The following is an 11,731-nucleotide window of genomic DNA, read 5'->3' as shown; positions in this document are numbered from 1 at the left end:
ATATTTTTTTTCTAAATGATTTCGTTTCTACTTGGAAATGTTAAGTTTGTTGTTGATATTTTTTTTTTACTTGAATGGTAAATACGCCCTAATAAGATTTACTTTTCAATAATTTGGGCAGTGGCCGATGGAAATCAGTTCTCTTTGTTGCATTCGTATTTTAGGCAAAGTTTTTCTTAAGGTCGCTTAAGCATTTCTATTCTTTCTGTGTACTGAGGACATTTCTACGGAAGCAATTTTCGTAAAAAAATCACTTTTTTCTTGGTATTTGTCTTCTCCATAAATGAGCCTTTAACGATGGCTCAAGTATGTGTACATACTTAAGTAAAATAATTCAACGAAATCGCATCTAGACTGTTTAATTTTGTGTTCCTTATCTTAAAAATATTTAATTTTTAAGTTTCATCTTCTCCAAAATATTTATTCTTTAAGATCTTCAACTCCAGCTAGTTTAAATATGGCTACTTTTGCTGCCAAACGTTCCCCTTTCCATCGCTTGTTAAGCTTAGAAATTCAATAAAACTACATGAGCAAGCAAAAATATAGTAATTTTTGCGCATTCATTTGTTATTTTAATTAAATATCTGCACAGCAAAGTGCTTCGCGTTGAAAAACAAAATTCATCAACTGACAAGTAGACAAGTAGAGAAGGAGGTCAAGAAAGCAGCAACTACGCTGATTCACTCACACACGCCAGTAAATACATGACATACTGCTCTATCACCCACTCATACATTCACTCGCCTAAATATCACCTCAACTCATCTTCACCACACCCACTTGTCCACTTACGTTAGCGTTTATTCTTCTTAATACACAATTTATTCCACTTACTACGCTTTCGTTGCTGTACTTGGAAGTTCTTTCACACGTCAGCTACAAGTATGCGCACAGTGCTACCACCACCACCACTCATTTGCTTTTCATACTCCAGCCGACTTATGCACTCAGTTATATGTACATAATTCACCATTCACTCACTCTAATTCGTATTACGCTCAACACTTTCTTAATGATTTGTCTGTCTTTAGAGGTCAACGTAGCGTATACGCAACGCTAACAAACGACTGACTGAACTTGAGCAGCCGGCATCGACAAACGCTCTCTACTTCGGCATACACACACACACACATATGTATATATATAAAGCTTCTAATTAAACTCAAGTCTTGGCTTAATCTCAATTTCGCACTAAATGGTAAGGAGACACAAAGCAAGTGGATAAATATACATACATACATACATACATACATCTTTCTGCATAGCCACTGATGTTCTTGGTGTTTGTTGTTGGTGCTCGTGCTGTTGGCAACCATAATTCACAACTGTCATTAGGCGCGCATGTCGCTTGTCGCAAGGTGAATGTGAAGTATTTGTGTTTGTGTTGGTGTGTATGTGTGTGTGTGTGTCTATGGATGCGTAAGTTGCGCACTTGCGCTTAATTAATGCGACTAGCGAAGCTAAATAGTATAGACTTGGCTTGAAGTTGGTTGGCATTCCCTGAATTGAGTGGCACTCAACTGTTTTGTAGTAAAAGGTTGTTAATCTTTTGTAGATATATACATACGTAAATGTCTGTGTTCGCATGGAATATTAGGTTATGTCGAAAAGCTGGGTTTAGTATAATGTGGCATACCCTTTCGTCGTTCAAAGTTCAAAACCGCGTATCAACGAAATTCAAAACCGCATATGTGAGGTTGCATAAATTATTCTCTAGAGAGTAAAAACACTCATATGTATTTAGAGATGATGCTCTTTTTTATTAAGCAATCGCATTTCTGGCTGGTATATTTCAGGACGAATGGATAAGGATTGAGCCAAGAGCTTGTGTGAGCAAATCCATTTTTTGCCATCAAATGTCAGTTACGCAGTTTTGTACTTTAAACGATGCTTTAGTCTTTAAACGACAAGAAATTTTTTGATCAGACTTAATAATAATATTGACTTGCTAGTATTGGAACTATTTCTTGCACGTTTATTTAAAAACAAGTTTTTCAACGACTCAGCGCCAGTGAGTCATTCGCAATCGTATGCTGCGAATACTGCATTATACTAAAGCCATCCTTTCGACTACTTATTCCATAAGAACACAGATGTATTTCGGCAGTTATATTGTACATACATACATAAGTAGGTACATTACAAATTTACAAATTTTGTAAATTCTTTTTAGAATTTTTTTGAGTATGTAGTTTTGTAGCCCATTAAATGTTAGTATAATACAGTGCAAGTTTTAAGCTATTGCAAAACTTGCGTTCTGCGTGTTCCAAGGCGATGCTTGCTAAGAGTGGCGAGTGGGTGATTATAGTATTAGGGCGAGAATTTGTATACGGATGTTTGTATCAGTACCGTACTTTTTTGATTCTGAACAACAAGCCTTCCCCACAGCTTTATATATGTATTTTCAATATATTTATATCTATTTAGGCAGGTTTTTTTATGAATTTTGTGAAGCACTGCGAACATCACTCTAAAGTAAAAATGCTGACAATCTCATCTGAGTTCGTCTTTCAAACCTCAGAAGCAGGTGCTTCAACCTTGGAATCTGCCATCGTTGGAGTTTGTTCAAGTGCCGCGCTTTAGAGTGGTAAATGAATGCAAATTACTTTTTAGCTTCGACACTTGACGCGCAGTGCCGCTGTCACTGGCGTAGTCGCTTGTTTGTTGTGCAACTTAAATTAACCTCCTTGTGGCCTCAATTAACTTAGTGCCTACTGAATGTAAGCTATATGTACATACGTACCCTTTATTGAATGGAAAATCAAAAATTATTAGCCAGCAGAAGAGGTATAGCGTTGAAGCTAAGACAGGCTTTGCAATTTCGCTCTCACCAGAGTGACTTTTAACTCCACAAATAAAGTAAAAAATGAGAAAAAACAAAAATTGAATCGACCGCAAAAACACAACGAAATAAATGTTGCAAGCCGTTGGAAAAGAAAAAAAAAACAAAAAGCACAACAAAAGTTCTTTTAAAATATAAAAAAGCTCCAACGAAATGTTTTTCACAATTCAACGGCGAAATGTTTTTATTTTTTTATTTCAGCCAATTTCTTTATGGTGAATGAACTGGCGCGTAAAATGCGCATATAAACAAAATAAATATGTCCAATGAAAGCCAATGAAATGTAATGAAAGGCCTGAATGCAGCAAAACGGCTATGCAAAAAAACAAATAAAAATTTTACAGCAACAGCAAAAAATGCAAGCTGCCAGCAAAGGCCTACACAAAACAACAAAACACACAACACAACACAACATAGCGCAAATTGACAGCATAAATCCCTCGCTTGAATGGCAGACAGGCTGAGCCGACTGGATCGGATGGCTGTGGCTGCTGGTCTTTGAGCCGGCACTCGTACGCTGCCTGTCAGGCCTAAAGGCTAATATCCCGTTTAACATTTCATTATGGCAATGGTGATTGCGAATGGCGAATGGCGAATGGCGAATGTTGAATAGCGACTGCGAACAAGACCGGCAAAATAACTGCGACAGCAATAGCAGAAACAGGCAAAAATAATAACTGAAAAAAGCGGCATCATAATGAAGCAACATCTCGGGTAGGAGGAGATGAAGGAGGAAAAAAGTATATACATAAATAGCAGTTGGCATATTGCTACACTCGAGTACTCGTACTCGTACTCACTAAACAACTCGACATGTTTGTATGTAGCTGTAATCGTGAACAAGAGCTAAATGAGCCGCGGCAGCGCAGCGTTGACAGCCTGTAAGCATCCCGCAATTGTACGAGCATTGATGGCCCTGAAAAGTGGCAGCATAAGCGGCAACAGCAGCAGCTGCTGCTTGCAGTGACATTGCGAAAATAAACAACGGCCATAGACAGCCATTTTGCCTATTGAGTTTCCGAACGCCCGACCACCCGCCCGACCGACCGTACGCGCGCGCGGCGTTTCCCTCAATGTCATTTACTAAGCGCCTCGCCCATTTCAGGACCCCTTTGTTGTTGACTCCTACGTTAGCGTTGTCGTCGCCCACTTGTGTTTCAAGCGCAATATTGTTTTGTTGAGCTTTAGTGCTTTGCTTGCGTTCACTTTTTTCAGTTTGTGAATCCTCTTTGCGTGTGGCGCAGGACAATTTGTATTTAAGGCCGGCAAGAGTACTTCGCATGCAATCAACATAAAATGCAAAATGCTAGAAAAAGTATTTTAATAATCATAATAATCGCAATAAAATTGCTGGATCATAAGGAGTGGAAAATAGCAGGCAATTCATAAGTGGTACACCGTCGTCGGTGAGTACCACCTTGCATTTGAGAAATAGGAATCTTCTTAGGTTTATGTACAATATGAGTACGGCGACGCAGGAAAGCGGCGGTCTTGCATGAACGTTAAGTGGGATAAATGTTCATTGTTGGTACTCTAAAAGATGTCTGAGCATTTTAACCCGGGGGGCAAAGGTCACCAAACTGGTAGCGTTTCTGTCTAAAATTACTTACTAGATGGTTTTTTTATTTAAATTTTTGTTCGGAAGCTTATTATTATTTGCTATATAAAATTTACGACTCGTCAGTTGTCTTTTATGAAAATCCTCCTTAGCCATAAACAGAAAATATATGCCGGAATATACATACATAGGTATATGTATAGTAGGGCGGAGTAATTAAATTTCGAAAACAGTGTACATGATATTCGAATTCTACGTTCGATTCTAAGCAAAAATGGTAAACAAACTATATATACATATATATATAGTTTTCGAGAAAAAGCTCCTTCTTTCGTTTGACAACCATATTTTAATGTTTCACTTCACCTCTCATTAAATTGACCTAGAACTTTTTAATAGGTGGCAACCTACTTCAAATAAATTTAATAAAGAAAGCTATCTTCTTTGGCACCTATTTATTGAAGTATTTGACTTAACTTGTCAATTAAATTGATTTGGAGTTTCTAAATAGGTGGCAATCCTCTTTGAAAGTCGTTTAGAAAAAAATACACCTCTCTCGTTTGGCACCCATGTACACTTAATTTATAAAGCCTGTTAATTAAATTCATTTTGAATTTCTTAACAGCTGGCAACCATCATCGAAGATATTTTTGATCCAAAGCTTTTAAATAATCCCTCGCTTGACACGCTTATTAAAATATTTCATTTAGCTTGCCAATTAAATTGATTTGAAATTACTAAAGAGGGGGTAACCCACTTCCAAAGTCTTTGAGAAAAAGGTTTCATATAACTCTTTCATTTGGCATCGGTATTAAAATATTTCATTTAAGTTCATTATGAATTCGTATTCGAAATCAGGGTTGCATTTTCATATTTAAGTAGCCGCCATTGGTAATTTAAATGCACTTTGAATATTTGATATGAAATTGAAAATATTTTTAGTCATTAAACGGCACATAAATTTCTCACCTCTCTTGTTTCACACCCATATTGAAATATTTCGTCCTACTTGCCAAAATGAATTATTCGTGAATACCGAAACAAGTTGCTATCCGCTTCAAAATAGAGATGTTTAAACCTCGCTCGTTTGAAACCTACATATGTATGTATGTATGTATAATAAGATATTTTATTTAACTTATAATTAAATTCATTTCAACTTTTTGAATATGTGGCAACCCTATTAGATATTATTTTGCAATAAATCGGTTTTAAACCACTTTCGTTTTTTTTCTAACAATTTAATAATCTTACTAAATTAATTGATTTTAACTATAAAAAAGGTGGTAACTTTTTCAGAAAATATGCTAATCTAGTGTGTCAAATTTCATTGAAATACTTCCAGCCGTTTTACCCTGAAAGAGCTTTTTTTGTAGATATTTTTGAACTGAAAAATTTTAGTTTTTCTCAATCGAGATTCTTTTTTAAATACTCGTGAGATAAAGAGCAAAAAAGTATGTTTTCAAATTAATATGTTTCAGGTTTCTTAAGCCTCAACCCCTACGTCTATGCTACTATAGTTGAAGATATCACATATGTATAAATTCTGGTCACGACTGGAAGCGGTATCGCACAGCAGGGGTCAAAGTACAGATTATCCTATGAAGACATCCTGACCGACTCCAATCAGGACCAAACTTTATCTGTGATATCTTCGACTACGATAGTATCGGTTTTGGTTGTTGAATGAAAAAAAAAATAATTTTTTAGTGTCGCGTCTCCAATCGAGACCGAAATTTATAGTTATTTAATTTGGTTTTTAAGGACCACCCTAATGTACATATTTTAATTTTATCAATTTATTTTTTCCACTCGAAATTTTAAACGTAGTTGAAAAACTATTTGAATTCTGATTTTTTTAGAAATTGTTTTTTAACATAAAAGTGGACTTTTATTAAATTTTAAATAAACTCTCCAGCTGTCATTTGCTATCTCCGTTTGTATGACACGGCGTATACGTTACATTTTACAGCCACAGCGACAATATTAGATTCTTAGCTGTTTTAGCTGGGACGAAAAGAAGCAATAACAAACAACAAAAAGTTGAAAAAATAGCGTTTGAGAACAAATAAAACAACACACATTTAAGGTATGTATCAGCATCAGCGTCTAGGTAACGAGTTCCAGCCGAAGCATTGTCAGTAAATTTGTTGAATGGTAGTGATTCTTCTAACTCCTCTTACACTGGCGTTAAAAATGTGGTAAGGGTAGTTAAAGAGGAAAACTAAGCGTGGGAATTTAAATTTAGACCCTCAAGTATTTGACTGCAGGAATAAAAGAAAAATATATGTAACCGCAAGAAAAAAATAATAATAACGAGCAATGCTCTCTATCGCTAAAAAGTGTCCTTGAAAGCAGCAACGTCAGTTTTTCCTCATCTTCATTGCTGCCACTGCTGCTACAACTGTCGCTGCCAAGGAACAAAGGCAACATTAGAGCGCAGTACTCCTCCGGGAGTAGGGATCTGCAAAGCTGTGACAAGCATTCAATTCACAGCGTAGAGCAGAGCGAGCAAGCACTGGAAAGGATTGCATTGCACTTTGTTCGGTGGGGGTGGTGGCTGTGAGCCACTGAATATCCAAGCCATTGAGGGCGCATTATAATAAACGCAGTTAAATGAGCAGCTCGCACTCGAAAATGCGCTTACTCCCTAAGCTCTGCCTGCGCTACTAGACGCATACATACATACATACATATGTAGGGGACACTTGGGGGGAATGCAAGCCAGTCGGCTAACATCGGTTGCGAGAAAGGAAAGGATGCCGCGTCGTTGGTCTTCTGTCTGCGCTGCGCTCTTTTGGTGTTTATAACCTGCTTGCTCTTTTTTTTATTGTTTTCTTTTGCTACACTTGATTATATTTATTTGTTTTCATGGTTCCTCTTTGCCGCTACGTTTCCTCTCAGCTGCGACAATCTTGTACGCTTTTGTTCCACCGCAATGGCGTGAAAAGGAATGCTTGCAGCTAAAGACGGCAAACAATTTTTTTATTTTTTTTATTTTTGTTTTCATTTATATTCAGAGTTTTCCTTCAAATGTGAAGCATTTGTCTATTTAATGCACTGAATTTATGCTACAAGTTGTAAGGGCTTAGGAAAAGTCTAAGTCAAAGTCTTTTTGTTTTGCAGTGCAGTGGAGAAAGTGCTGAGTACTGTGAAAAAAAGCTGATTTTTGCGCTGGAATAGTAAAATTAGCAGTTAGTTAAAGGTGCAGGATGTGAGTGATATGAAAAAAGCTAGCGAAAGTGGTGGAATTTTTCCTTTGAAAACATGCATACATTGGTGACTTTTGACATGGGTATTACAATCAATGAAAAAAGTTTGCAATTTATTGTTGCATGAAAGAGTTTACAGATGTACAATTTCCCCAGGAATGGCAAATGAAATTTTTGCGTGTGCAGCAGCATATAGGATGCATTAAAGCTCCCGGTGTTAGCAGTCGCGCCTAAACACATACGATCTTCCATCTGTTGAGGAGATCACAATTGGTACCTTTGAAGAAGATGCTCTTTTTGAGCATTCGATACCCTCACAAATTTTGCTTCATTGAAAATCCAAGGAGGCTTCTTGAAGAGTTCCCTTAAAAGCAAGAAAAAATTCACAAGAAAATATTTAAAAGTAATAAAAGAGAAATTTCACCAAAATTAATTTTTTTCACCAAAATCAGTATACAAAATAAAAATTTTCGAAGTGAAACTTCTTTAGCGGCGGTTAGTTGGCTGGGAGTAAATTGGCAAATTCAAAGGAAATTGCACACGGAAATGGTGCAACGGAAATGGTGCAACGGAGTGCAACCGAAATGGTTGGGGCTGAAACAAGTGCTTCTTGTGTGTGTGTGTGTATTTAACAAAAAATTGCTAATAAAGGGATAAAGAATAACACTTAGAAAAAGACCAATACAAGAATGAAAGTAAAGGTGAGTACGTACATAGATAAAGTAAAGGATAAAGGCAAAGGTAAAAATAAAAACAAAAACAAAGATGCGTAAAGATAAAGGCAAAGATGAAGACCCAAAGTAAATTTAAACACTTTACTTATATATATATAAGGACAAAGGTCAAGGGGAATGTGTAGCCTAAAAAAAATGATGAACATAAAAGTAAAGACAAAGAGGAGGATGAGGATACCGATAAAAGTAAAGACGAAGATAGGGGAAGAAAGATTAAAATAAAGGTAAGTAAAGAGGAAAGGATATAGAGAGAGACACAGAGACTCAATCTGGGAACTATTTTGGGATTTTAGAGATTCTCGGGACTTATCGATAAAATAATCGATATTTTTGTCGGTTTTGTTACCGATATTTTTATCGATATTTTCGGAACTTTGTTATCGATAATTTTGTTATCGATTTTGTTATCGATATTTATAATTTTTCTTATCGAATTAGCTTTAGATTTTGTTATCGATCTTGTTTTCGACATTTATCGATTTTGTTATCGATTTTGTAATCGATATTTATCGATATTGTTATCGACATTTATGGATTTCGTTTTCGATATTTATCGATTTTGTTATGGAAATTTTTATCGATTTTGTTATCGATGTTTTTATTTTAGTTTTGGGAAAATTTTTGGTACGCAGTTTTATAGATAATTAAATTTTAGTATAATCAAATGAAAATTGCAAGTGGGTAATTGTTCGAATTGTCTTTTTAATAATACATATAACAGGCGTGTTTTTTACACCTACATACATCTGCGCTTAACGTGTAACAATTTCCATTTAAAACAAGAAATTTTTATTTTATCGACAACTATTCATAAGCACGCATTTTAAAATCCACCTTAAATTTTTACTACAAAAGCTACGTAAAGCTATTTTCCCTCTTCCAAACAATTCAATATGTCATCGAAGGCCAACATTCGTTTATTCAAATGTAAAATTCTCTCTATGTCAACTATTTACCTAAAACCATCAGTCTTTTTCCAGCTCATAAATTGCAAACACTTTTCTATAAATTTATTAAAAACCTAAAATAACAAAGACCAAAGACCAAAGTCCAAAAATCAGACAGTAAGCTTTTTGCTTACATTTTCCCAAGTAAATGAAAGCAATCAATTAAAAGTGATTTTGTGTATGAAATTTGTTTTCGTAAACGACAAGAATCCGTAACAATAAAATACTAACAGGTAAATGTAAATTTTAATAATGGGAGTGCATGTGTGTGTGTGTGCGTGTGTGTCTTAAAATGTCCTAAGTAATATACTTCTTCATTGCTTATGCGCCGCTTGCCTTGCAAGTTGACGCACTTAAAAGTTTACTTAAGACTTAAGTCAATGGAGTGGAAGTTAAATATTAGCTAAATTCATGTTTTTTCTCGCTCCGACTGCCAACAAATAGCACACGCACACAAGCAGTGCAATAGCGAAATTTGTAATCGAAAAATAGATATGTTTGCCATATACACCCCGACGTGCTTTGATGGTCAATCGATTTGCGGCATACAAAAACTTAATATGTGCATATATGTGTTTGTTTATAGCTAAATAAATATCCTACACACATGTATACATACATGAGTAGGTACTTTTGTGTAGTGTATTTTAACTTATGTTCATTCATAAAATATAAATTGAGTTTTTAGTAGGAAAAAAAAAAATAAACTTGTTTTCAAAAACTAATTTATTGTTTATTCATGCGATTTCGTTGGCTGCTCGTTAGAATGAACAAGTCGACTATGGCCGGAGCAGCAGGATGCAGACTTTGCTTTTGCTTGCATTGCTTACCTCTTTCATAAAGCATGGCTGGTGTGTTGTATGTGTGGAGGATGTATGTATTTGGTATTTGTGGCATTCGAAAAATGCATTAGAGGCAGTGCGGTTGTGTGGCAGGATTTCTGGATTTTGTGGTTTCAAGAGACAGAGAAAGCTGTGAAGCAGGCTAGACTTGTACTGATGTACAAACTAATTTATGTATTTACAAATTTGTAGAAGCAGCAACAAATCTAGTTTATCAAAAATATTTGATTGTATTAAAAATTGTATGGCATAACATGATGATGGCACGCCATCACATCTGTGGAGTAGTGTCACTCAGGTGGAATTCACAAACACAATAAATCTTTTATTCAAACTGTGCTAGGTAAAACAAAAAACATAGTACAACTGCAAGTGGTCAGCATGAAATAAATTCGAGTATATATAAAATCGGCATGTCATCACCGAATATTTTCAAGTTTAAATTTCTAGCAAACTAATTTGGAGCCGCTGCATAGTAAAGTAAAGTACATACAAAAATACTTCACATATGTTTATATAAAAGGCACAAACAAATGTACATAAGAGCTCATACTCAAATACACATCGCTGCACAATTTAGTGCAATCTCGAACTTTTATACTTTTACGAGTATAAGCAATCATAAGAGCAATGAACAAAAAAAATTCTTCGAGCCATATTCTATGTACATACATATGTACGAGTATGCTATCTGCAATCTGTTTAAACTTTATATATGAGTGTTTCCAGCAATAACAATCACAATGCCGGCCAAGTGTCACCCCCACCCCTACCACCCCCTGTCTACACTCGGCGTACCGCTGCCTATTTGTGCAGCTCTCGGCTAGATATAATTGGAAGTAATGCAACAGCATTCGCCATTGTATTCAGCGGATAAATTCGCATGAGTTCAACTGCAATTGCAGAGTTATCCACCTCCTTCTTCTTCCTCTTCTTATTTTTCTTTCTATGTAGTACTTGTGTTGCAAGAGCATACGCTTGTTGCACGACAAGTATGCGTGTAGCCATAAATGCAACAACAAGAAATTTGAAACTAATAATGGCGACCAACATACCAAAGTACTTCATGCATATACATAAATATGTATGAAAATACATATGTACACACATACATATGTATGTGCAATATATAAGCTAAATAAAATATCGCAATGCATGGCAATAAAGTAGAGAAATTGTTGGCTGATATGTAACATTTTTGCAACAAAGGGTCCCATGTATTGCCCTTGTAAGCTTATCTAAGTGGCCAGCCACTTTTGTACTGTGCACAAATTTAATGCAACTTCAGTTGGTGCTTCGCATGTTGCTTATTTTTTATTATTATTATTATTTTTTATATATGGGAATAACGCATACATGCTCTTGCATTAGCTGTAGTAGCCACAAAATATTTCGAATGTTTATTGTTAGCAGGCAATTCACATTTTTGAAGATAATAATTATAATAAAAATAAAACAACAAAATAAGAAAAAATAAAGTAGAGCAAAATATTTAAAAGGAAATAAAATAAAATAAAATAAAATAAAATAAAATAAAATAAAATAAAATAAAATAAAATAAAATAAAATAAAATAAAATAAAATAAAATAAAATAA

This window comes from Rhagoletis zephyria, unplaced genomic scaffold (genome assembly GCF_001687245.7).
Source record: "Rhagoletis zephyria isolate East Lansing unplaced genomic scaffold, Rhagoletis_zephyria_1.1 Rzeph_scaffold_00882, whole genome shotgun sequence".
NCBI classification, from domain to species: domain Eukaryota; kingdom Metazoa; phylum Arthropoda; class Insecta; order Diptera; family Tephritidae; genus Rhagoletis; species Rhagoletis zephyria.
This window is presented reverse-complemented; position numbering follows the sequence as displayed.